The sequence below is a fragment of the Scyliorhinus torazame genome, chromosome 4 (genome assembly GCF_047496885.1).
Source record: "Scyliorhinus torazame isolate Kashiwa2021f chromosome 4, sScyTor2.1, whole genome shotgun sequence".
In the NCBI taxonomy this organism is placed as follows: Eukaryota; Metazoa; Chordata; class Chondrichthyes; order Carcharhiniformes; family Scyliorhinidae; genus Scyliorhinus; species Scyliorhinus torazame.
The window spans coordinates 61,947,017-61,972,255 of record NC_092710.1 but is presented as its reverse complement, the minus strand read 5'-3'; the positions used below and the strand labels follow the sequence as shown (position 1 = coordinate 61,972,255).

At 45.8% G+C, this 25,239-nt stretch overlaps 1 pseudogene; it reads left to right on the top strand.

Moving 5' to 3' along the window:
• Nucleotides 1-25,239, top strand: part of LOC140410256 (NACHT, LRR and PYD domains-containing protein 3-like) — a 143,132-nt pseudogene that overhangs the window by 105,018 nt on the left and 12,875 nt on the right.

Here is a 25,239-nt window from a genome sequence, read left to right as displayed (position 1 = left end):
CGCTGGCTTTGCAAGCAGACCAAGGCAGGCCAACAGCATGGTTCAATTCCTGTACCAGCCTCCCCGGACAGGCGCTGGAATGTGACGACTAGGGCTTTTCACAGTAACTTCATTTGAAGCCTACTCGTGACAATAAGTGATTTTCATTTTCAGAAGCAGGTTGTCTGCATAGAGCGAGATTCTGTGCTCCATCCCGCCCCCTGCCCCTTCCAGCCCCTTGAGGCTCTCGGAGCAATTGCCAACGGTTCTATAGCTAGCTCGAACAACAATGGGGAGAGGGGGCATGCCTGTCTCATCTGCCGGTGCAGTCTAAAATAGTCCGATGTTGTCCTATTCATCCATACGCTTGCCACAGGAGCATACAGCAACCTGACCCAGTCAATAGAGCCCTGCTCAAATCCGAACCGTCCCAGTACCGCCCACAAATAAATCCATTCTACCCGATCAAAAGCCTTTTCTGCATCCATTGTGATCACTACCTCCATCTCCCTACCTTCTGGGGGCATCATGATCACATTTAACAACCTTCTTACATTGGCCACCAACTGCCTACCCTTAACAAACCCTGTCTGATCCTCCCCAATAACATTCAGAACACAGTCCTCAATCCTGGAGGACAAAATGTTGGCCAGCAGTTTGGCGTCCGCATTCAACAGGGATATCGGCCTGTAGGACCCACACAGCTCCGGTTCTTGTCCCGCTTCAGAATCAGCGAAATCGTGGCCTGTGACATCGTCAGGGGCAGCACCCCTCTTTCCCTTGCCTCATTGAACATCCTCATCAACACCGCCCCAATATCCCACAGAACTTTTTATAAAACTCCACTGGATACCCGTCGGCCCCCGGGGCTTTACCCGACAGCTTGGCCTTCAGACCCTCCACTATCTCTTACAATCCGATTGGGGCCCCCAGCTCTTCTACCAGCTCCCCGTCCACCTTTGGGAAATTCAGCCCCCCGAAGAAGTGCCTCATCCCTCCGGCCCCGTAGGGGGTTCCGACCTATACAGCCTACTGTAGAAATCCCTAAACACCTTATTCACCCCTGCTGAATCTCCAACCAGGTTCCCATCTCTGTCATTTACTTTCCCTATCTCCCTGGTTGCCTACCTCTTTCTAAGCTGCTGTGCAAGTATTCTGCTGGCCTTCTCTCCATACTCATAGATCACCCCCCTCGCCTTTCTCAGCTGCTCCACCGCCCTCCCTGTGGTTGACATGCCGAACTCTGCCTGTAGCCTCCGCCGTTCCCTTAAAAGCCCTGCCTCTGGGGTCTCTGCATACCTCCTATCGATCTGTAGTATCTCCTTAACCAGTCGGTCCATCTCTGCCCTGTCCACCTTCTCCCTATGGGCCCGTATCGAGATCAGCTCCCCTCTGACCACTGCCTTCAGTGCTTCCCAGACCATCGCTGCTGAAATTTCCCCCATGTCGTTGACCAGGTATTTCTGAAAACATTTCCTCAGCCGCTCGCACACCCCTTCGTCAGCCAAAAGTCCCACATCTAACCTCCAGTGTGGGTGCTGGTTACTGTCTTTACTAACCTGCAAGTCAACCCAGTGCGGGCATGGTCTGAGATTGCAATCGTGGAGTACCCCGTGTCCACTACCCCTGCCAGTAAGGCCCTGCTCAAAATGAAGAAATCGATCCGGGAGTACACTTTATGCATGTGAGAGTAGAAGGAGAACTCCTTCACCCTCGGCTGCCCAAATCTCCATGATCTCTTCCCCCCCCCCCCCCCCCCCCCCCATCTGCTCCATGAACCCTTTTAGTTCCTTTGCCATTGCTGGCACCCTGCCCGTTTTCGAGCTTGACCGGTCCAAGCCAGGGTCAATAACTGTGTTGAAGTCCCCTCCCATGACCAACCTGTGCGAGTCCAGTCCGGTATCTTCCCCAGCATCCTCTTTAGAAACTCCACATCATCCCAATTTGGCACATACACATTTACTAATGCCACCTGCACGCCCTCCAGTTTCCACTGACCATAATGTACCGACCTCCCACATCCAAAACTATTCTACCCGCCTCAAACACCACCCATTTATTGATCAGGATCGCAACCCCTCTAGTTTTTGAATCCAATCCCGAGTGAAAGACCTGACTGACCCAGCCTTTCCTCAGTCTAATCTGGCAGTTACTCTAAGGTGCGTCTCCTGCAACATTACCACGTCGCCTTCAGTCCCCTAAGATGCGCGAACACAAGTGCCCTCTTGACCGGCCCATTTAACCCTTGAACATTCCAGGTGATCAGCCTAGTTTTCCTCTTCGCCGATCAGCCATCCCCTTTTTTGGGCCCGCCTCCAGCCCATGCTCTGCACCTCCACCGGCCCGCCCCCAGGCTCCTCTCTGTCCCTTGGCCCAAGTCCCTCTCTCGTCAGCAGAACCAGATCGGATGCTTTCTATGGTGCATCTGTAAAAGTTGGTAAGAGTTAATGTGGACACGCCAAATTTCCTTAGTTTCCTGAGGAAGTATAGGCGCTGTTGTGCTTTCTTGGTGGTAGCATTGACCTGGGTGGACCCAGGACAGATTTTTGGAGATGTGTACTCCTAGGTATTTGAAACAGCTAACCATCTCCACCTCGACCCCCGTTTCTGAAGTTCATTAAATCATAGCATCTACAGCACGGAGATGGGCACTTTGGCCCAAACTGGTCCATGCCAACCAAAAAGCCCATCTAAGCTAACCCCATTTGCTTTCATTTGGCCCATATCCCTCTAAACCTTTCCTATCCATGTATCTGTCCAAATGCCTTTTAATGTGTCAATGTCCCTGCCTCAACCACTTCTACCGGCAGCTCATTGCACATATGTACCATCCTCTGTGTAAAACAAGTTGCTCCTCGGGTTCCCATTAATTCTTTTCCCTCTTAATTTAAACCTATGCCCTGTAGTTCTTGATTCCCTAACCCTGCGAAAAGACTGAGTGCATTCACCCTGTCCATGCCTCTCATGATCTTATACACCTCTATAAGATCACTTCTCAGTCTCCTACGCTGCAAAGAAAAATGTCCTAGCCTGTCCAATCTCCCTATAACTCAGTCCCTTGACTCTGGCAACATCCTTGTAAATCTCTTCTACACCCTCTCCAGTTTAATAACATCTTTCCGATAGCAAGGCGACCAAAACCGAACGCAATACTCCAGGTGCGGCCTCATCAACATTCTGTACAACTGCAACATAACTCCCCAACTTCTATACTCAATGGCCCTACCTGATGAAAGGCAGCATGCCAGAAGCCTTCTTCACTGCCCTATCTACCTGTGACTCCACTTTTAGAGAACCGTGCACCTGAACTCCATGGTTCCTCTGTTCCACGACACTCCCTCAGGTCCTATCACTCACTGTGAAACTCCTACCTTGATTTGATTTTCCAAAATGCAACACGTCACATTTATCTCGATTGAACTTAATTTGCCATTTCTTGGCCAACTTCCCCAGCTGATCAAGATCCTGCTGCTTTTGGTAACCTTCCTCACTGTCTACACTACCACCTATTTAGTGTCATCTGCAAACTTACTGATTCTGCCTTGTACATTCTCATCCAAATAGTTGATATGGATAACAAACAGCAATGGGCTCAGTACTGACCCCTGAGGCACACCCACTAGTCATCGGCCTCCAGTCTGACAAGCATCCTTCCATCATTATCCTTTGCGTCCTCCCATCAAACCAATTGTATATCCAGTAGGGCGGCATGGTAGCACCATGATTAGCACTATTGCGTCACAGTGCAGATTCAATTCCGCTTGGGTCACGATCTGTGCGAAGTCTGCACGTCTCCTCCTGTCTGTGTGGGTTTTCTCCGGGTGCTCCAGTTTCTCCCACAAGTCCCGAAAGATGTGCTTGTGAAGTGACTTGGACATTCTGAATTCTCCCTCTGTGTACCTGAACAGGCGCCGGAATGTGGCGACTAGGGTATTTTCAGAGTAATAAATAATAATAATCGCTTATTGTCATAAGTAGGCTTAAATGAAGTTACTGTGAGAAGTCCTCGTCGCCACATTCCGGCACGTGTTCGGGAGGCAGGTGTGGAAACAGGGAGCTGCTACATTGCAGTGTTATTGTAAGCCCTCTTGTGACACGAATAAAGATTATTATTATTTGCCAGCTCTCCCTGGTTTCCATATGATCTGACCTTCCAGAGCAGCCTACCATGCGGAATTTATCAAAGGTCTTACTGAAATCCATATAGACTACGTCTGCCCGCCATGCCCTCATCAATCTTCCTGGTCATTTCATCAAAGAACTTTAACAAATTTGTACGGCATGATCTCCCATGTTCAAAGCCGGGATGACTACTCCTAATCAAACCCTGTCTTTCCAATGCCTGTATATCTTATCCCTCAGAATCTATCGAGTAACTTACCCACCACAGATGTTAGGTTTACCGGTCTATAATTCCCAGTTTTTTTGTTTGCAGCTTTTCTTAAATAAGGGCACAACATTTGCTACCCTCCAGCTCCTGCTACCTCACCCGTGGCCAACGATGATGCAAATATCTCAGCCCGGGCTCCTGCAATTTACTTTGCTAGCCTCTCACAGTGTTCTTGGAAATATCTGGTATGGGGCAGGAGATTTATCCACCTTTATGCACTTTAATACGTCCATCACCTCCTCTCCTGTAATATGAGCTGTCCTAAATATATCACCACTAACCTTCCCCAGCTTCCCAAGTCTTCATATCTTTCTCCACCGTAAACACATAGGAGAAAGATTCATTGAGAACCTTGCCCATCTCCTGCAGTTCCACACATATGTGACAACTTTGGTCCTGAGGGGTCCTATTCGCTCTCTAGTTATTCTTTTCCCTTTAATAGTTAAAGAGGGCAGCACGGTGGCCCAGTAGTTAGCACTGTTGTCTCACACCGCCAAAGTCCCAGGTTCGATCCTGCTCTGGGTCACTGTCCGGTTCTCCCTGTGTTTGCGAAGGTACCGCTCCCACAACCCAATGATGTGCAGGCTAGGTGGATTGGCCACGCTAAATTGCCTCTTAATTGGAAAAATGGGTACTCTAAATTTATTTTCAAAAATAATATGCTTAAAGAATCCCATTGGATTCACCTTAATCCTCTCAGCCAAAGCTACCTCATGTCCCCTTTTTGCCCTCCTAATTTCCTTCTTGAGTATACTACTGTATCCCCTGTACATCTCCAGGGAATCGCTTGATTCCAGCTGCTTGTACCTGAGCCATGCCTTCTCCTTTTTTCCTGGCCAAAAATATGTTTTGTCATCTAGGGTTCCCTAGCTACAAAAACATATAGACCCTGAACTCGAGCTATTTCACTTTTAAATGCCTCCACTTGCCGAGGTCCCTTTGCCCTCAAACAAGCTAAACCAATCAATCCTTCTTTCTCTAAAACTACGTATAATAAATTGTCACTCTAATGAAATGAAATGAATGAAAATGGAGAGAGAGGCCAATATTCCTTTGTGGACTGTAGCTAAATTAACTAACCCTGTTTGCACTGCCACATCTCCAGCTTCCATACCAAATAACGGTAAATTCCCCTCCTTGCGGACTTATTTTCTCGTGACAGAGGCAGCTTGCCATTGGCCGGTGGCATGTCCGCCGATGTCTCTGGCAGGTCCGCGATGTCTCTGGGTGTTTTCCTCCGCCGCCGGTAAATGCTCCGGAAAGTTTCAGCCATTAACTCCATTTCTCTCTTCAGATACTGTCTGACCTGAATATTTCCAGCATATTTTATTTATTTTTCAGATTTTCAGCATCCCATAGTATTTTGTTTTCCATATGAATAGAAGTGATGTGTTTTGAGTGTCCCCACTCTGTACATTATTGTTGTTAATAATATTTAGAGCTTAAGTGGGAGGGCGAGCTAGGAGGAGAGATAGAGGCGGGTCTATGGGCGGATGCCCTAAGCAGGGTTAATACCTCCTCATCATGTGCCAGGCTTAGCCTGATACAATTTAAAGTAGTCGGGCACACATGGAAGCGGCTAGGATGAGTAAGTTCTTCGGGGTAGAGGACAGGTGTGCGAGGTGCCCGGGAAGCCCAGCAGATCATGTCCACATGTTTTGGGCATGCCGAAGCTTAAAGGGTTTTTGCAGGATTTTGGTAAGGCAGATGTCTACGGGTGCTAAAAACACCGTGGTGCCGAGTCCGGAGGTAGCGATCTTTGGAGTGTCGGAAGATCCGGGAGTGAAAGAGGCCGACATCTTGGCCTTTGCTTCCCTGGTAGCCTGGAGACAGATCTTGTTAATGTGGAGGGGACTCGAAGCCCCCGAGTGTAGAGACCTGGGTTAGTGACATAGCTCGGTTTCTCAGTCTTGAGAAATAAAGTTTGCCTGAAGAGGGTCAATGTTACAGTTCACCCCGCAGGTGGCAGCCGTTCGCCGACTTTCTCGGGGAAAATTAAAATGTCAGCAGATGCAGGGATTCCAAGTGGGGGGGGGGTTGTTGTTGTATGGTTGAGGTGCGTGAAGATTGGGCTGGGGGGTGGGGGGGAAATGTTTATTTTACCATGTTGATGTTCATTGTTTATGTTACTGTTATAAACATTTTCAAATACCTCAATAAAATATTATTAAAATAATGATATTTAGAAAGACACTGGAGTTTTACCCTGATTCCTGTAATTGTTCTCACTCTGATCTCCAGCCTGGATGATAACACTCTCACAGATTCTTGTGCGAAGGAACTCTCTTTTGCCCTCAGTACAAACCAGTCACTGACATTTGTAAACCTGGGTTCTAACAATCTGACAGATTCAGGGGTGAAACTACTGTTTGCGGCTCTGAGGGAATCCGGATTGTAAAATACAGATACTGCGGTAAGTACCAGACACTTTGAGATTTTCTTTATGATAACTGAATATCTAACAATATATTTAGAACACTGTTATTAAAATCATAAATAAACACTGTCCATTATCAGTGTCAGTGATAGAGCCGTAACTTGCGTCGGGTGACAATCGGTCAGATTCCCTTGCTATTTACCCTCAAATGCAACCTCACTTTCCCACCCCACCTTCTGACTCGGGCTGGGTGACAAAGTGCAGGGCAGCGGGTTCCCAAGTCCTTCAGTCGAGAGCAGGGGAGTTGAACGTGTGGAAGCCTCACCTGCCTTATTTACAAGTGTAATTGGGTAGGCAGTCTGGGTAGCGGGTGGGTGTGATGCAGGGAGGTGGGATGTAGTTGAGGGGTGTTGTCGTGAGGCGCTCGGGGGCAATTGGAGGAATCCCTTGGATGGACGCGATGGCTCCCTTCTACTCTGTAACAATTCTGTGATTCTGCCTGTGCAGCCGAAGTGGATGGCTACCCCTCGGCTGTTGTTTTTATAATCCCTGGGTTACAGGGATAGGGTGGAGGCATGGGCTTGAGTCGGGTGCTCTTTCCAAGGGCCAGTGCAGACTCAATGGCCGAATGGCCTCCTTCTGATTCTATGAAAGCCATTCTAACTGAAGGCTGTGTTGCCTACAGATGGACAAGCTGCCAAAGTCTAGCAACTTCAGCATCTCCTTGGTGTTTGGGTCCACCTCAATCATCTGATCCAGAATGGAAACCTGTGGGACAGTTATCCCTCCTTTCCTGCTCTTCTTCCCGCAGTTTGGATATGCTTCTGACAGGCCCATGTTGAATACGTGTGTTGCATACTCTGCAAACTTTCTTGCTGGTGATGATGGCAATCTCTTCACAGACCCTCTTGTTGGTGTGGATGTCATTGCGAAGACGGGTGTAATACTTTTCGATGATCATCCGGTCGGCTTTCTTGACCATCTAGTAATGTGAAGTTGTTTAGCTCAGTTGGGCTTAATTACCGAACCCTTTCTACACTGCCATATCCAGCTTCCGGTCCATATGTCGGTAAACCCCCAGGCATTATCGCCATCCCCCCCAAAAGTTCCCATTCTCAAGTCGCTGATCGTCCCATGTCCCTCCCTAGCAACTCAGGGTAAGGGACATGGGGATCCTGTGCATTTGTTTCCCACTATCATCCACTGGGTCATTTAATCACTCCTGCATTTCCATTGTGTTCTTTCCTTGTCACCCCATCCCATTTCCCCACCACTTAAAACAATTTAATTTGCTCCTGTTTCCCCATTCTAATGAAAGCTCATCGAGCTGAAAATTCTCTGTGAAGAAAGTAACAGTTACTGTCTGAGCTGCTGAAAATTTCTGGCATATTCTATTTACATTTCTGATTTACAGCATCAGTAGCATTTTGCTTTCTGTATAAATGAAAGTTTTTCGTGTCCCCAGCCTTCTTAGTGTTAATAATGGTATTCTGAAAAACATTGGGGATTTATCCTGATTCCTGTTATTTTTCTCTCTCTGATCTCCAGTCTGTATAGTAATGCTCTCACAGATTCTTGTGCTGAGGATCTCTCCTCCACTCTCAGTACAAACCGCTCACTGACTGACCTGGAACTGGGTATTAATAAACTGGGAGATTCAGGAGTGAAGCTACTGTCTGCGGCTCTGAAGAATCCGGACTGTAAAATACAGAAATTGGGGTGAGTACCAGACCGTGTGAGATTGTGTTTATAATAACTGAGGAACCCGGGTGCTGGCGCTGTGTGGCAGGAGTGTCACCTTGCTGCCTGATGTAACACAGTCTGAACCATTGAAATTTACAACTTAAATCTGAGTCTAGTTTGAACTTCCAGGGTAATTGCCGTGCAGTCCTTTTGTGTGCTGTTCTCAGAAGCCCTCCAGTGCGTCTTTGGGGTAACCCTCGTGTTTGATGTCCCAGGAAACGGAGGTTATGAACCAAAAACTGCATTTTCATTTACTCCTGTTATTCTCTCTCTGATCCCAAGGCTATGGGACGTGAGTTCCACAGATCTTTTGTGCCAAGGGTGTGGGGAAACTGTGACACTGCGCCCTCTGAGGTCCCCTTCACCTGCTCACAGGTGGATGACTGTTACCCGGTCTCACAGCCCCTGATTTGTACGAGAGAAGAGTGATTACAGGGCAATGCTCATTCCAACATTTCCTTCCGACTATCCTTGTGACCAGTGATGGACACACAAACTGTACGGTTTGTGGTCACCTGGGTCTTCTGTCTTCATCTATTCGACCACCCCCAACACTTAGCTCCACAACCCGTCTCACCATTTAAAAAAATTCTTTCATGGGAATTGGGCGTTATTTCCCTAAAGGACATTAGTAAACTACGTGGGTTTTTTGCGACAATCAGCAATAGTTTCAGGGTTATGGTTGCACTTATTTCCAGATTTTTATTGAATTCAATTTGCACCTCTGCCATAAGACCAGAAGACACAGGAGCAGAATTAGGCCACTCGGCAAATCAAGTCTGCTCCGCCATTCATTATGGCTGATATTTTCTCATCCCCATTCTCCTGCCTTTTCCCCATAACCCCTGATCCCCATATTAATCAAGAACCTATCTGTAGGGCAGCAGGGTGGCGCAGTGGGTTAGCCCTGATGCCTCACGGCATCAAGGTCACAGGTTCGATCCCGGCTCTGGGTCACTGTCCATATGGAATTTGCACATTCTCCCCGTGTTTGCGGGGGTTTCACCCCCCACAACCCAAAGATGTGCAGACTAGGTGGATTGGCCACGCTAAATTGCCCCTTAATTGGAAAGAAAAATGAATTGGGTACTCTAAATTTAAAAAAAAAAACTATATCACTCAGTGATTTGGCCCTCCACAGCCTTCTGGTAGTCCCCAGAGCACTACCCTGGATCTCTGGATTATCAGTCCAGTGACAATACCACTGTGCTATTGTCTCTGCATTGTTTCTCTAGATCTCCCAGCTTCAGCACTTCATCATCTATGGGTGGATTCACCTGAGGAAGGAGCTGTGCTAGTGATTCGAAACAAACCTGTCGGACTTTAACCTGGTGTTGCAAGACTTCTTACTGTGCTCACTCTAGTTGAACGCCGGCATCTACACATCATGGCTATCGTCGACACTTTTAAATATGGCTGCAGCATTGCCTGCACCCGGGACTTTCCCTGCAGTGACTTTAAGGTCCTGGAATGCACTGCCTGAGAGTGTGGAGGGTGACGTGTTCAATTGAAGCTTTCCAAAGGGAATTGGACTGTTATCTGAAAGGAAAAATGTGCAGGATTCCAGGGAGAAGGTGGGGGAATGACACTGAGTGAATTGCTCATTCGGAAAGTCAGTGCTGTCACCAGGGGCTAAGTGGCCTCCTGCTCTGTGACAATTCTGTGATTCTGCCTGTGCTTCCCCTCACCTGTCAGACATTAATTGACCGGCTCTGACAATAGTGTGGAATTGGTTAGTTTAGTTGGTCTGGTGGTCGAGTGTGATGTAAAATGAAACTAATGTCGAGAGTTAGATCTTCATACCAGCTAATGGATAGTTAATAGAGTTTTGCCTCCTCCCATTGCCCCACATTTCCTAAGTTGTACCTCTAAAACTACATTAACAAATTGTCTCTCTCATGGAAAGAGATCCTTTGTGCACTATGCCCGATTCACCTAACCCTCTCCACACTGCCACATCTCCAACCTCCAGGCCAAATATCTTAAATCCCCAGTCATTTTTGTCATTCCCATTAACATCTGCATTCCTGAGCTATGGACCACCCATGTCCCCTCACGAGTGATTCAGGGTAAGGTGTTTTTGTCTCGCACCATCATTCTTTTTGTCATTTAATCACTCCCCGCATTTCCATTTTGCTCATTCCCATGCCCCCCCCTCAATCCCCATTTCGCTGTCACTTAAAACAATTAAATTTGCTGTTATTTCCCATTTCTAATAAAGCTTATCAAGCTGAAACATTCACTCAACTTTTCTTCACAAAATACTGCCTGCCCTGCTGAATATTTCTGGCATGGTCTATTTATTTTGGATTCACAGCATCAGTAGTATTTTGCTTCTGTATAAATGAACTTGTGTATTTAGCCTGTACACTATTATTGGCAATTAGAATGGTATTCTGAAAAAACACTGGCGATTTACCCTGATTCCTGTTACTTTTCTCAATCTGACCTCCAGATTGAATGATACCGCCCTCACAGCTTCTTGTGCTGAGGATCTCGCCTCCATGCTCGGTACAAACCAGTCACTGACGGATCTTGACCTGGGTTCTAATAAACTGGGAGATTCAGGAGTGAAACTACTGTCTGTAGCTCTGAGAAATCCAGGCTGTAAAATACAGAAACTGAGGTAAATACCAGACTGTGTGAGAATGTGTAATAACTGGATATCTAACTGTATATTTTGGGTACTGTTATTTTTATAATGAATAAACACCGTCAGCGATAGAGCCATAACTTGTGTGGGGTGGCAATCAGAGTCAGATTGCCACTCGGCCCCAAACTATTTACCTCCAAATGCAACCGCACCTTTCTCGTCCCACCTTCCAACTAGGCCCGAGTGACAAAGATGCAGTGCAGAAGGTTCCATTCAGTCACAGGCAGAAGAGTTTAAGGAGGCCACATCTGACTTTTTTTACAGGGGTAGTCAGGCTGGGGAGTATATTTGGCAAGTTCACAAGATGGGAGTGAGGCCCAGGAGGGTTGTCATGTGCCTTTTTCTCTTGTTCTGAGGAAACAGAGCACCCCTCACAACCCGAGCAGTCCAGGGAAGCATTTCCAGGGAGGCGTCAGTGAATCGGAGAGAAACCTTTCATCTACCTCCTGCCATTTCAGTCCTTCAGTCTGTAACCAGGGCTCCTTTGCTGGTCCTGCTAGAGTTGTTGCCTTTGGAAGTACCACTGGCTGCCTTTAAATATGGCGCCAGCATTACCTGAACCTGGACTTCCCCTGCAATGAGTCTGGAATGCACTGTCTGAGAGTGTGGTGGAGACACGTTCACTTGAAGCATTCCAAATGAAATGGGATTGTTATCTGTAAAGAAAGAATGAGCAGGGTTACGGGGGGGGGGGGGGGGGGGGGGTGGGGGGGGGAGAGGGTGGAGAAGGTTCATAGAGTCATAGATGTTTACAACATGGAAACAGGCCCTTTGGCCCAGCTGGTCCATGCCGTCCAGTTTCTATCACTAAGCGAGTCCCACTTGCCTGCATTTGGCCCATATCCCTCTAAACCCCCCCTGCCCATGTAACTGTCTAACTTTTTTTAAGGAAAAAATTGTACCTGCCTCTACCACTGCCTCTGGCATTTCATTCCAAATGCTCACCACTCTCTGTGTGAAGAAATTTCCCCTCTGGTCTCTTTTGTATCTCTCCCCTCTCACCTTATACCTATGCCCTCTAGTTCTAGACTCCTCCACCTTTGGGAAAAGATATTGACTATCTACCTTACCTATGACCCTCATTATTTTATAAACCTCTAAGCCTCCTGTGCTCCAGGGAAAAAAGTCCCAGCCTGTCCAACCTCTCCTTATAGCTCAGACCATTAAGTCCTGGTAGCATCCTTGTAAATCTCTTCTGCACTCTTTCAAGTTTAACAATATCCTTCCTACAATAGGGTGACCAGTACTGAACACAGTATTCCATTTATGGTCTGACTAAGGTCTTGTACAACTTCAACAAGACGTCCCAGCTCCTGGATTCAATGTTCTGACTGATGAAACCAAGCATGCCGAATGTCACCTTCACCATCCTGTCCACCTGTGACTCCACCTTCAAGGAGCTATGAACCTGTAGCCCTAGATCTCTTTGTTTTGTAACTCTCCCCAACTCCCTACCATTAACTGAGTAGGTCCTGCCGTGATTTGATCTCCCAAAATGCATCACCTCACATTTATTCAAATTAAACTCCATCTGCCATTCATTGGCCCACTGGCCCAATTGGTCAAGATCCTGTTGCAATCTTATATAACCTTCTTCACTGTCCACTATGTCACCAATCTTGGTGTCTGCAAACTTACTAACCATGCCTCCTACAGTCTCATCCAAATCATTAATATATATAGCAAATAACAGTGGACCCAGCACCGATCCCTGAGGCACACCGCTGGTCACAGGCCTCCAGTTTGAAAAACAACCCACCACAACCACCCTTTGGCTTCGGTCGCCAAGCCAATTTTGTATCCAATTGACTACCTCACCCTGGATTCCGTGAGATTTAATCTTTTGCAATAACCTACCATGCGGTACCTTGTCAAAGGCCTTGCTGAAGTCCATGTCGACAATGTCGACTGCACTGCCCTCATCTACCTTCTTGGCTACCCCTTCAAAAAACTCAAATCAAATTGGTGAAATTTGACTTTTCCCTTACAAAGCCATGTTGACTTTCCCAAATTAGCCCTTGTCTGTCTAAATTCCTGTAGATCGTATCCCTCAGAATACCTTCTAACAATTTACCCACTACAGAAGTAAAGCTAAGCAGTCTGTAGTGCCCAGCCTTATCCCTACAGCCCTTAAACAAGGGCAGAACATTTGCTACCCTCCAATCTTCAGGCACCTCTCCTGTGGCTGTCGATGATTCAAATATCTCAGTTAGGGGGTCGGCAATTTTCTCCCTAGCCTCCCACAACATCTTGGGATACATTTCATCAGGTCCTGGGGATTTATCTATCTTGATGCGCTTTAATACCTCCAGCACCTCCTTCTCTGTAATATGTACACTCCTCAGGACATCACTTTTAATTTCCCTAAATTCGTGCCTTTCTCAACAGGAAACACTGACTAGAAATATCTATTTAGGACCTCTCCCATCCCTTGTGGATCTGCACATAGGTGACCTTGTTTATCCTTAAAAGGCCCTACCCCCTCCCTAGATACCCTTTTACCCTTTATGTATCTGTAAAAGCTCTTTGGATTTTCCTCTGCCTTATCTGCCAAGACAATCTCATGTCCCCTTTTTGCCTTCCTGATTTCTCTCTTAACTCTACTCGACAAGCCCTATACTCTTCAAGGCATCCATTTGATCCTAGCTGCCTATGCAAGTCTTATGCCGACTTCTTCCTTTTGACCATGGCCTCAATATCCCGAGTCTTCCAGGGTTTTCTCCTTCTGCGAGCCTTACTATTCACTCTTAAGAGGAACGTGCTCACCTTTAACCCTAGTTAACACCTTTTTGAAAGATTCCCACTTACCAGCTGTCCCCTTGCCTGCAAATAGGCACCCCAATCAACTTTTGCCCCAATTTAACATTTTAACTTTTGGGCCAGAACTATCATTCTCCATAGCTATCTTAAAACTAATGGAATTATGGTCGCTGGTCCCAAAGTTATCCCTCACTAACCACTTCCGTCACCTGCCTTTCCTTATTCCCCAAGAGGTGGTCAAGTTTCGCCCCCTTCCTGGTCAGGTCATTCACATGTTGAATGAGGAATTCTTCTTGAATACACATGACAAATTTCTCTCCATCCAAACCCTTAGTGCTATGGCTGTCCCAGTTAATGTTGGGAAAGTTAAAGTCCCCAACTATTATCACCCTATTTTTCTGGCAGCTATCTGTAATCTCTTTACATATTTGCTCCTCAATATCCCGCTGACTATTTGGGGGCCTATACTACATTCCTATCAAAGTGATCTCACCCGTCTTATTTTGCAATTTTACCCATCTTGACTCAGTGGATGAATCCTCGGATATATCCTCTCTCTCTACTGTCGTAATGCTTTCCCTAATCAAAAATGCAACTCTCCCTCCTCTCTTACCTCCTGTTCTATCTTTCCTATAGCATCTGTACCCCGGAACATTGAGCTGCCAGTCCTGCACCTCCTTCAGCCAAGTTTCAGTAATAGCTACAATATCCCAGTCCCATATACCTAACCATGCCGTCAGTTCATCTGCCTTGCCCGTTAGGCCTCTTGCATTCAGATAAACGCAGTTCAATCCGTTTCTCTGCCTTCCACTTTTCTCCTTACTGACTTTTGTTTCTATCCTCTCTTTCCTACCCTCCGACTTCCTCGTGGTTCCCATCCCCTGCCGCATTAGTTTAAACCCTCCCCAACAGCGCTAGCAAACAACCCCCTAGGACATTGGTTCCAGTCATGCCCAGGTCTAGACCGCCTGATTTGTAATGGGCCTACCTCCCCCAGAACTGGTTCCAATGTCCCAAAAATCTGAATCCCTTCCCCCTGCACCATCTCTCAAGCCACGGATTCATCCTCGATATCTTGTCATGCCTACTCTGACTAGCACGTGGCACTGGTAGCAATCCTGAGATTACTATCTTTTGAGGTCCTCCTTTTTAGTTCACCTCCTAACTCCCTAAATTCAGCATGTAGGAACTCATCCCGTTTTGTACCTATATCGTTGGTGCCATAATGGTATTCTGAAGATCACTGGGGATTTACCATGATTCCTGCTATTTTTCTCTCTGATCTCCAGGCTGCCAGAAAATGACCTCTCAGAGTCCTGTGCTGAGGAACTCTCCTCCACTCTCAATATAAATCGGTCACTGACTGATCTGGAACTGGGTATTAATAAACTGGGCGATTCAGGAGTGAAACTACTGTCTGTGGCTCTGAGGAACCCTGACTGTAAAGTACAGAAATTGGGGTGAGTACCAGACTGTGTGAGATTGTGTTTATAATAACTGCATATCTAACAATCTGTTTCGGACACTGTCTGTTGTTATGTGTCCGAGACGGAACTGTAACTTGCGTGGGTAGATAAACAAAATCAGATTGCCACTCCGCTCCTAGCTATTTATCCCAAAATGCTTTTCTTACCCCACCTTCTGTCTCGGACCCATTGACAGCGATGATCAGCGAATTCCCGAGTCCTTTAGTCAAGAGCAGGAGAGTTGAAAGTAAGGAAGCCACGGCTTATTTTCTACGGGGTTGAAAGGATGGTCAGTCTGTGGAATGATGTTGGTGCGGGCTGCTGGTGAGTCAGGGAATTAGGGTGTCATCTGGGGTGGTGTTGTTGGGAGGTTGGGGCAATTGAGATAGACCTTTGGATAGGTGCGATGGTCAATACCTGAAGTTAGAAGGGGTTTGAATTGTTCTAACTTTTTCTCGGTGACTATTGCTGTAAGACAGTTGGAACCATCTGAAATTTGCAATTTAAATCGGAGTGTCAGTTGGTTCTGATTGCAGGGTAATTGCCCAACAGAACTTTCAACTTCCAGGGCAATTGTCATGTTTTCCTTGCGTGGGTCTTCCCGGAATCCTCTTGTGCATCTTTGGGGTTCCCCCCAAGTCCGGCATTCCAGCGAAATGAGGTTTTGGACCAAAAACTGCATTTTCACTGATTACTGTTATTTCTCTCTCTGATCCAAAGGCAATGAGATGAAAAGGAAGAATGTGCAGGGTTTCAGAAGAAGGCAGGGGAATGATACTTAGTGAATTGCTCATTCAGAGAGCCAATGCAGCCACCATGGGCAAAATGGCCTCCTTCAGCTCTGTCACAATTGTGTGATTCTGCCTGTGCTGCCTGAGTGGATGGCTTCCCCTCATCTGTCAGACATTAATTGGCCAGCTCTGGCAATAGTGCGCAGTTGGTTAGCTCAGTTGCTTTGGTGGCTACAGTGTGATGTAGAATAACATAAGAACATAAGAACTAGGAGCAGGAGTAGGCCACCTGGCCCCTTGAGCCTGCTCCACCATTCAATGAGATCATGGCTGATCTTTTGTGGACTCAGCTCCACTTTCCGGCCTGAACACCATAACCCTTAATCCCTTTATTCTTCAAAAAACTATCTATCTTTATCTTAAAAACATTTAATGAAGGCGCCTCTCCTGCTTCACTGGGCAAGGAATTCCATAGATTCACAACGCTTTGGGTGAAGAAGTTCCTCCTAAACTCAGTCCTAAATCTACTTCCCCTTATTTTGAGGCTAAGCCCCCTAGTTCTGCTTTCACCCGCCAGTGGAAACAACCTGCCCGCATCTATCCTATCTATTCCCTTCATAATCTTATGTTTCTATAAGATCCCCCCTCATCCTTTTAAATTCCAACGAGTACAGTCCCAGTCTACTCAACCTCTCCTCGTAATCCAACCCCTTCAGCTCTGGGATTAACCTAGTGAATCTCCTCTGCACACCCTCCAGTGCCAGTACGTCCTTTCTCAAGTAAGGAGACCAAAACTGAACACACTACTCCAGGTGTGGCCTCACTAACACCTTATACAATTGCAGCATAACCTCCCTAGTCTTAAACTCCATCCCTCTAGCAATGAAGGACAAAATTCCATTTGCCTTCTTAATCACCTGTAAACCAACTTTTTGCGACTCATGCACTAGCACACCCAGGTCTCTCTGCACAGCAGCATGTTTTAATATTTTATCATTTAAATAATAATCCCTTTTGCTGTTATTCCTACCAAAATGGATAACCTCACATTTGTCAACATTGTATTCCATCTGCCAGACCCTAGCCCATTCACTTAGCCTATCCAAATCCCTCTGCAGACTTCCAGTATCCTCTGCACGTTTTGCTTTACCACTTATCTTAGTGTCGTCTGCAAACTTGGACACATTGCCCTTGGTCCCCAACGCCAAATCATCTATGTAAATTGTGAACAGTTGTGGGCCCAACACTGATCCCTGAGGGACACCACTAGCTACTAATTGCCAACCAGAGAAACACCCATTAATCCCCACTCTTTGCTTTCTATTAATTAACCAATCCTCTATCCATGCTACTACTTTCCCCTTAATGCCATGCATCTTTATCTCCTGCGGCAACCTTTTGTGTGGCACCTTGTCAAAGGCTTTCTGAAAATCCAGATATACCACATCCATTGGCTTTCCATTATCTACCGCACTGGTAATGTCCTCAAAAAATTCCACTAAATTAGTTAGGCACGACCTGCCCTTTATGAACCCATGTTGCGTCTGCCCAATGGGACAATTTCCATCCAGATTTCTTCCTTGATGATAGATTCCAGCATCTTCCCTACTACCGAAGTTAAGCTCACTGGCCTATAATTACCCGCTTTTTGCCTAACTCCTTTTTTAAACAGTAGTGTCACGTTTGCTAATTTCCAATCCGCCGGGACCACCCCAGAGTCTAGTGAATTTTGGTAAATTATCACGAGTGCACTTGCAATTTCCCTAGCCATCTCTTTTAGCACTCTGGGATGCATTCCATCAGGTCCAAGAGACTTGTCTACCTTTAGCCCCATTAGCTTGTCCATCACGACCTCCTTGGTGATAACAATCCTCTCAAGGTCCTCGCCTGTCATAGCCTCATTTTCATCAGTCACTGGCATGTTATTTGTGTCTTCCACTGTGAAGACCGACCCAAAAAACCTGTTCAGTTCCTCAGCCATTTCCTCGTCTCCCATTATTAAATCTCCCTTCTCATCCTCTCAAGGACCAATATTTACCTTAGCCATTCTTTTTTGTTTTATGTATTTGTAGAAACTTTTACTGTCTGTTTTTATATTCTGAGCAAGTTTACTCACATAATCTATCTTACTCTTCTTTATAGCTTTTTTAGTAGCTTTCTGTTGCCCCCTAAAGATTTCCCAGTCCTCTAGTCTCCCACTGATCTTTGCTACTTTGTATGTTTTTTCCTTCAATTTGATACTCTCCCTTATTTCCTTAGATATCCACGGTCGATTTTCCCTCTTTTTACCGTCCTTCCTTTTTGTTGGTATAAACCTTTGCTGAGCACTGTGAAAAATCGCTTGGAAGGTTCTCCACTGTTCCTCAACTGTTTCACCATAAAGTCTTTGCTCCCAGTCTACCTTAGCTAGTTTTTCTCTCATCCCATTGTAATCTCCTTTGTGTAAGCACAAAACACTAGTGCTTGATTTTACCTTCTCACTCTCCATCTGTATTTTAAATTCCACCATATTGTGATCGCTCCTTCCGAGAGGATCCCTAACTATGAGATCCTGAATCAATCCTGTCTCATTACACAGGACCAGATCTAGGACCGCTTGTTCCCTCGTAGGTTCCATTACATACTGTTCTAGGAAACTATCGCGGATACATTCTATAAACTCCTCCTCAAGGCTGCCTTGACCGACCTGGTTAAACCAATCGACATGTAGATTAAAATCCCCCATGATAACTGCTGTACCATTTCTACATGCATCAGTTATTTCTTTGTTTATTGCCTGCCCCACCACATGTTACTATTTGGTGGCCTATAGATTACTCCTATCAGTGACTTTTTCGCCTTATTATTCCTGATTTCCACCCAAATGGATTCAACCTTATCCTCCATAGCACCGATGTCATCCCTTACTGTTGCCCGGATGTCATCCTTAAATAACAGAGCTACACCACCTCCCTTACCATCCACTCTGTCCTTCCGAATAGTTTGATACCCTCGGATATTTAACTCCCAGTCGTGACCATCCTTTAACCATGTTTCAGTAATGGCCACTAAATCATAGTCATTTACGATGATTTGCGCCATCAACTCATTTACCTTATTCCGAATACTACGAGCATTCAGGTAAAGTACACTTATGTTGGCTTTTTTACCTCTGTTCTGAATCTTAACACCTCGATCAGTAACCTCTCCTAAGTTATATTTCCTCTTAACCTTTCTCCTAATTTTCCTTGTCGTTGAACCCATATCTTCATGTGACAACCTGCCGCGTCGCTTACCATTAAAGTTTTCACTTCCCGTTTTATTTCTTTTAGTATTCCTGGTCCGATTCACTGAGCTCCCCTCAGTCACTGTACCTTGTACTGTCGCCCTTTTTGATTTTTGACTATGGCTTCTCTGCCTTACACTCTCCCCCTTACTGCCTTTTGTTTTTGTCCCTCTTTTACTGCCTTTCAACTTCCTGCATCGGTTCCCATCCCCCTGCCACATTAGTTCAAACTCTCCCCAACAGCTCTAGCAAACACCCCCCTAGGACATCGGTTCCAGTCCTTCCCAGATGCAGACCGTCCGGTTTGTACTGGTCCCACCTCCCCCAGAACCGGTTCCAATGTCCTAGGAATTTGAATCCCTCCCTCTTGCACCATCTCTCGAGCCACGCGTTCATCCTCTCTATCCTGACATTCCTACTCTGACTAGCTCGTGGCACTGGTAGCAATCCTGAGATTACTACCTTTGAGGTCCTACTTTTTAGTTGAACTCCTAACTCCCTCAATTCAACTTGTAGGACCTCGTTCTGTTTTTTACCTATATCGTTGGTGCCTATGTGCACCACAACAGCTGGCTGTTCACCCCCCCCCCCCCCCCCCCCCCCCCCCCCCAGATGTCCTGCAGCCGCTCCGAGACATCCTTGACCCTTGCACCAGGGAGGCAACATACCATCCTGGAGTCTCTATTGCGTCCGCAGAACCGCCTGTCTATTCCCCTTACAATTGAGTCCCCTATCACTATAGCCCTGCCATTATTCTTCCTGCCCAGCTGCGTAGCAGAGCCAGCCACGGTGCCATGAACCTGGCTGCTGCTGCCTTCCCCTGGTGAGCCATCTCCCTCAACAGTATCCAAAGCGGTATATCTGTTTTGCAGGGAGATGACCGCAGAGGACACCTGCACTGCCTTCCTACTCTTGCTCTGTCTTTTGGTTAGCCATTTTCTATCTCCCTCAGTACCTTTCACCTGCGATGTGACCAACTCGCTAAACGTGCTATCCACGACATCCTCAGCATCGCGGATGCTCCAAAGTGAGTCCATCCGCAGCTCCAAAGCCGTCAAGCGGTCTAACAGGAGCTGCAACTGGACACACTTCTTGCACGTGAAGGAGCCAGGGACAGTGGACGTGTCCCTGAGCTCCCACATTGCGCACAAGGAGCATGACACGGGTCTGAGATCTCCTGCCATGTCTTAAACCTTCGGTTAACTTCAACAATTACAATTTCCCCCAAAAATAAATAAATAAACAATGAAGGAAAAAATAAATAAATATACGAATGAAAAGAAAAAGATAACAGAAGCACTACTTACCATTCACTTACCAGGGATAAAAGGCACCTCCTCCCCACCCAGCTTCGAATTCCCACCTAGATTCAAATTCCCAAACTCACTCTTGGTTCTGTCTCACTCTGGCTGTGTCTTCTCTGGCTCACTGGGAGAACTCACTTAACGCTAATGTTTAGGGTTTAATTCTGGCGATGGTAGTTCATGGAGTCCCACCACCTCCCGTTGCTCCATGATTTTGCTCTCTATTGGTGAGAGACACTAATAGCCCTTTGTAGAGCATGGCTGGATTACCTCACCCTGTCCACACTACATCACCACCAACTTCCAGTCTAAATATCGGTAAAATCCCAGCCATTATCACCATAGAATTGTTACAATGCATCAGGCCATTCGACCCATCACACCTGCATCGGTTCTCCAATTCAGCATTATGACTCAGTGCCGTTCTCCCTCTTTTTCCCCGTAACCTTGCACGTTGTTCTTATTCAAATAATCATCTTCTGCCCTCTTGAATGCCTTGATTCCGCTGCCTCCATCTCACTGCCAGGCAGTGAATTCAGACCCAAACCACTGTCGATGTGTGGAAAAACATTTTCTCACATCGTTTTCAGCCCCATCATAAAACTCCATTCTGGATCCACCAGCCATCGCATGGTCCATCCTTGTGACTCGATCTCCATTTCTCTGTCACTTAAAACAATTTAATGTGCTACTATTACCCGGTTCGATTAAAACCTCATCAGTTTGAAGTACTAACTCTGTTTCTCTCTTCACAGATACTGTCTGACCTGACTATTTCCATCATATTCTATTTATATTTCGGATTTACACCATCAGTAATATTTTGCCTTCTGTATAAATTGTAGTTATTTGAGTTCCACCCAGTGCATTATTATTGTTACTAATGGTATTCTGAAAAACACTGGACGTTACCCTGATTTCTTTTATATTTCTTTTTGATATCCAGGCTGTATAATAACACTCTCACAGACTCTTGTGCCGGTGATCTCTCCTCCGCTCTCGGTATAAACCAGTCATTGACGGATCTGAATGTGGGTAATAATAAACTGGGAGATTCAGGAATGAAACTACTGTCTGTGGCTCTGACAAATCCGGACAGCAAAATACAGAAACTGGAGTAAGTACCAGATTCTAGAGTTTGTATTTATAATAACTGAATATTCAACAAGATATTATTGAGCGTTTGTATTAGTATAATAGAATAAACACCACTGTCAGTTATTAATTTAAAAAGAACGACATTTACTCTGACTCCAGTTCTTTCTTTGTCTGATCCTTAAGCAAAGGGATGCCAGATCACAAATCTGTGTCGAGTGTGTGGGGAATAATGTGATGGTGCACCATCTGAGGTGCTCTCCTCCCCCTCAGAGGTGTATGGCTCTTCCCTGATCACAGCAGCCTTTGATTTGCAAGAAAGGGAAGAGTAAATAGATGAAAGTGATTGGAAGGAGAGGAAGCTAGGAAAAGGTGGAGGAGTCTCTCTCTTTCTAACAGATGGCAGTACAAAAATAAGAGGTGACCTTACTTCAAACTATCAAGATGAAGAATCAGTTTCGGTAGACATAAGAATTCGCTGAGCTAAGAGGTCACTTGTCGGAGTCATTTATAATCCCCTAACTCTCGTCACAATTTCAGACAATATACAGAATGAAATAGGAAAGTATTGCAATAATCACAGATGATTTTAATCTTCATATAGATTGGATGAATCAAATTTTCAAAGATCAACTGGGGGATGAGTTCATAGAATGTATTCAAGACAATTTCTTGGAAAAGTATGTTCTAGTCCAAATCACAGAACAGCGTATTTTAGACCTGGATTAATAATGGCCTCATAGTAAAGGTGTCTCTGTGCAGTGGTAATCATAGTGTAAGAGAAATCACCTTCACTTGAGGGTGAGAAGTCTGGGTCAATGTCTAGTGTCTTCAACTTAAATAAAAGCAATTAAAAGGGTATGAGGACAGAAGACGTCTAAAGTGAACTGGGAAACAAGCTTAAATGTTGGGACAGTCGAGAAACAGTAACAGACATTTAAGCAGGCACTTTATAATTGCAGCAAAGACATATTCCAATGGAGAAGGATGCACCATCCATGGCTAGCTAAGGAAGTTAAGGATAGCATCAAATTGAAAGAAAAAGTATTAATTCTGTAAAGTTTAGTGGTAGATCATATTTGGACAGAGTTTTGAACCCAGTAAAGAAACCAGTGGACTGTAAAATTGCAAAGGTTACACCTCAATTCAAGAAAAGAGGGAGACATAAAGCAAGAAACTATAAACTTCTGTCTCGGGGGAAATGCTAGGCTTGATTATTAAGGTGGTAATAGCAAGACTTTAGGAAATTATAACAATCAAGCAGAGTCAACATAGTTTTGTGAAAGGAAAATCATGTTTGAATAATTTATTTGATAAATTAACATGAGGATAGATAATGGGGAACCTGTAGATGTGATGTACCTGGATTTCCAGAAGGAATTGGATAAGGTGTTGCATAAACGGTTACTATATGAGTTAAGAACTCAGTGCAGGGGGTGACACAGCAGCTTTGGTAGAGGATTTGTGAATTGACAACAAGCAGAGAGTCAGGATAAATGGGTCAGTTTTGGGTTGAGAAACTGGTAGTGAAGTGCCTCAGCAGTCAGTGTTGGGCCTGAACTATTTGCTATCGGTGTACATGACTTTGATTGGAACTGAATGTATAGTAGATACATTTCCTGATGACACAAAGATAGGAAAATAAGTTGTCAAGAGGATTTAGATAGGTGAAGTGAATGGACAAAAAGTTGACAGGTGAGAAAATGTGAACCTGTCCAGTTTGGCAGGAAGAATGGAAAACCGGATATTATGTTAATGGCGAGAGACTGCAGACTGTCACACGGTACAGAAGGGTCTGGGTGTTCTGGTGTGTGAATCATCAAAAGTTGGAAAGCAGAGCAGCAGTGATTCAGAAATGTTTATGTGACTACTGTCTGAAGTGGTTAAAGCGACTGTGTAATAAACACAAGATCCTGAATTCAAATCTCAGTGGAGTCTATTCCAAATGTGGCTAATGCAAGAAATGAAGGATTATGTTACATCAAAGGAAAGTGTATAAATTACCAAAATAAATGGTAAGTCTAAGAACAGAAAACATTTCAGAATTCTGCAACGGAGGACCAAGAAAAAGTTGAATATAAGTAAACTTGCGACAATAATGTAAATATGGGTGTCAAAAGCTTCCTCGGATATGTAAAAGGGAAGAAATTAGCAAAAACAAATGTGTTCTCATTGCAAGTGGAGTCAGGAAAATCTTTAAAGGAAAATTAGGAAATGGGAGGGAAAGTAGACAAATACTTGGAGCAGAATTTTCTCATTTTTAGACAGCGACACGGGGGGCAGAAAAAACGGTAGAAGCTGTCGGCCTCAAGGGCGGCTTCTTACACCATATTGTTGGGATCTCAGGAAAAAGGAAGTTAAGGGACAGTTACCACGACAACACGGTGGCAGGGTGGGCAGGGAGCCATTTTAAAGGGTGCCCCAATTTAATAAAAATAGAACCCTCTGCAGAGCTAGAAAGCACGTTTCCCGACGGCATCAACAGGGCCTCAGGATCAGCAATTCTGGCCCCTACAGGGGGCCAGCAAGGCATTGAAGAGACCCACGCTGCTCCAGCTGCCGATCCTGGTGTCAACTGGGTGCCGCGGGGTCTGCGCATGCGCAGTGGCACCAGCGCCAACGCGCGCATGCGCAGTGGCTCCCTTCTCCGCGCTGGCACCGACACAACATGGCGTAGGGCTACATGGGCCGGCTAAAAGGAAAGGAAGCCCCCAGCCCGCTAACTGGTGGGCCCCAATCGCGGGCCAAGCCACCCCCCCTCCTGTGCCCCCCATCCCCCCCCACCCCCCCGGGGTCAGATCCCCCCCCGCCCCCACAGGCCCCTGGGCCCTTCCAGGAGTAGGTTAGAACGCACTGGCGGGCCACGGGTTATTTGGTATGGCCGCTCAACCCATCCTGATGACACAAAGATAGGAAAATAAGTTGTCAGGAGGATTTAGATAGGTGAAGTGAATGGACAAAAAGTTGACAGGTGAGAAAATGTGAACCTGTCCAGTTTGGCAGGAAGAATGGACAACCGGATATTATGTTAATGGTGAGAGACTGCAGACTGTCACACGGTACAGAAGGGTCTGGGTGTTCTGGTGTGCGAATCATCAAAAGTTGGAAAGCAGAGCAGCAGTGATTCAGAAATATTTATGTGGCTACTGTCTGAAGTGGTTAAAGCGACTGTGTAATAAACAGAAGATCCTGAATTCAAATCTGAGTGGCCCCGTGGTGAGAGAATCCTGCCCCCAATATCTGAACTGCATAAAATGCTGGTTAGGCTGCAGCACGAGTCTTCTATACAGTTCTAGTCACCACATCACAGGAAGGACATCATTGCAGAGGTAATTTACAAGAATGTTGCCAGGGCTTGAAAATTACAGCCATGAGAAAAGATTGGATAGGCAAGGGTTGTTTTCCTTGGATCAGATGAGGCTGAGGGATCTAATTGAGGTGTACAAAAATATGAGGGGCATAGATAGAGTAAACAA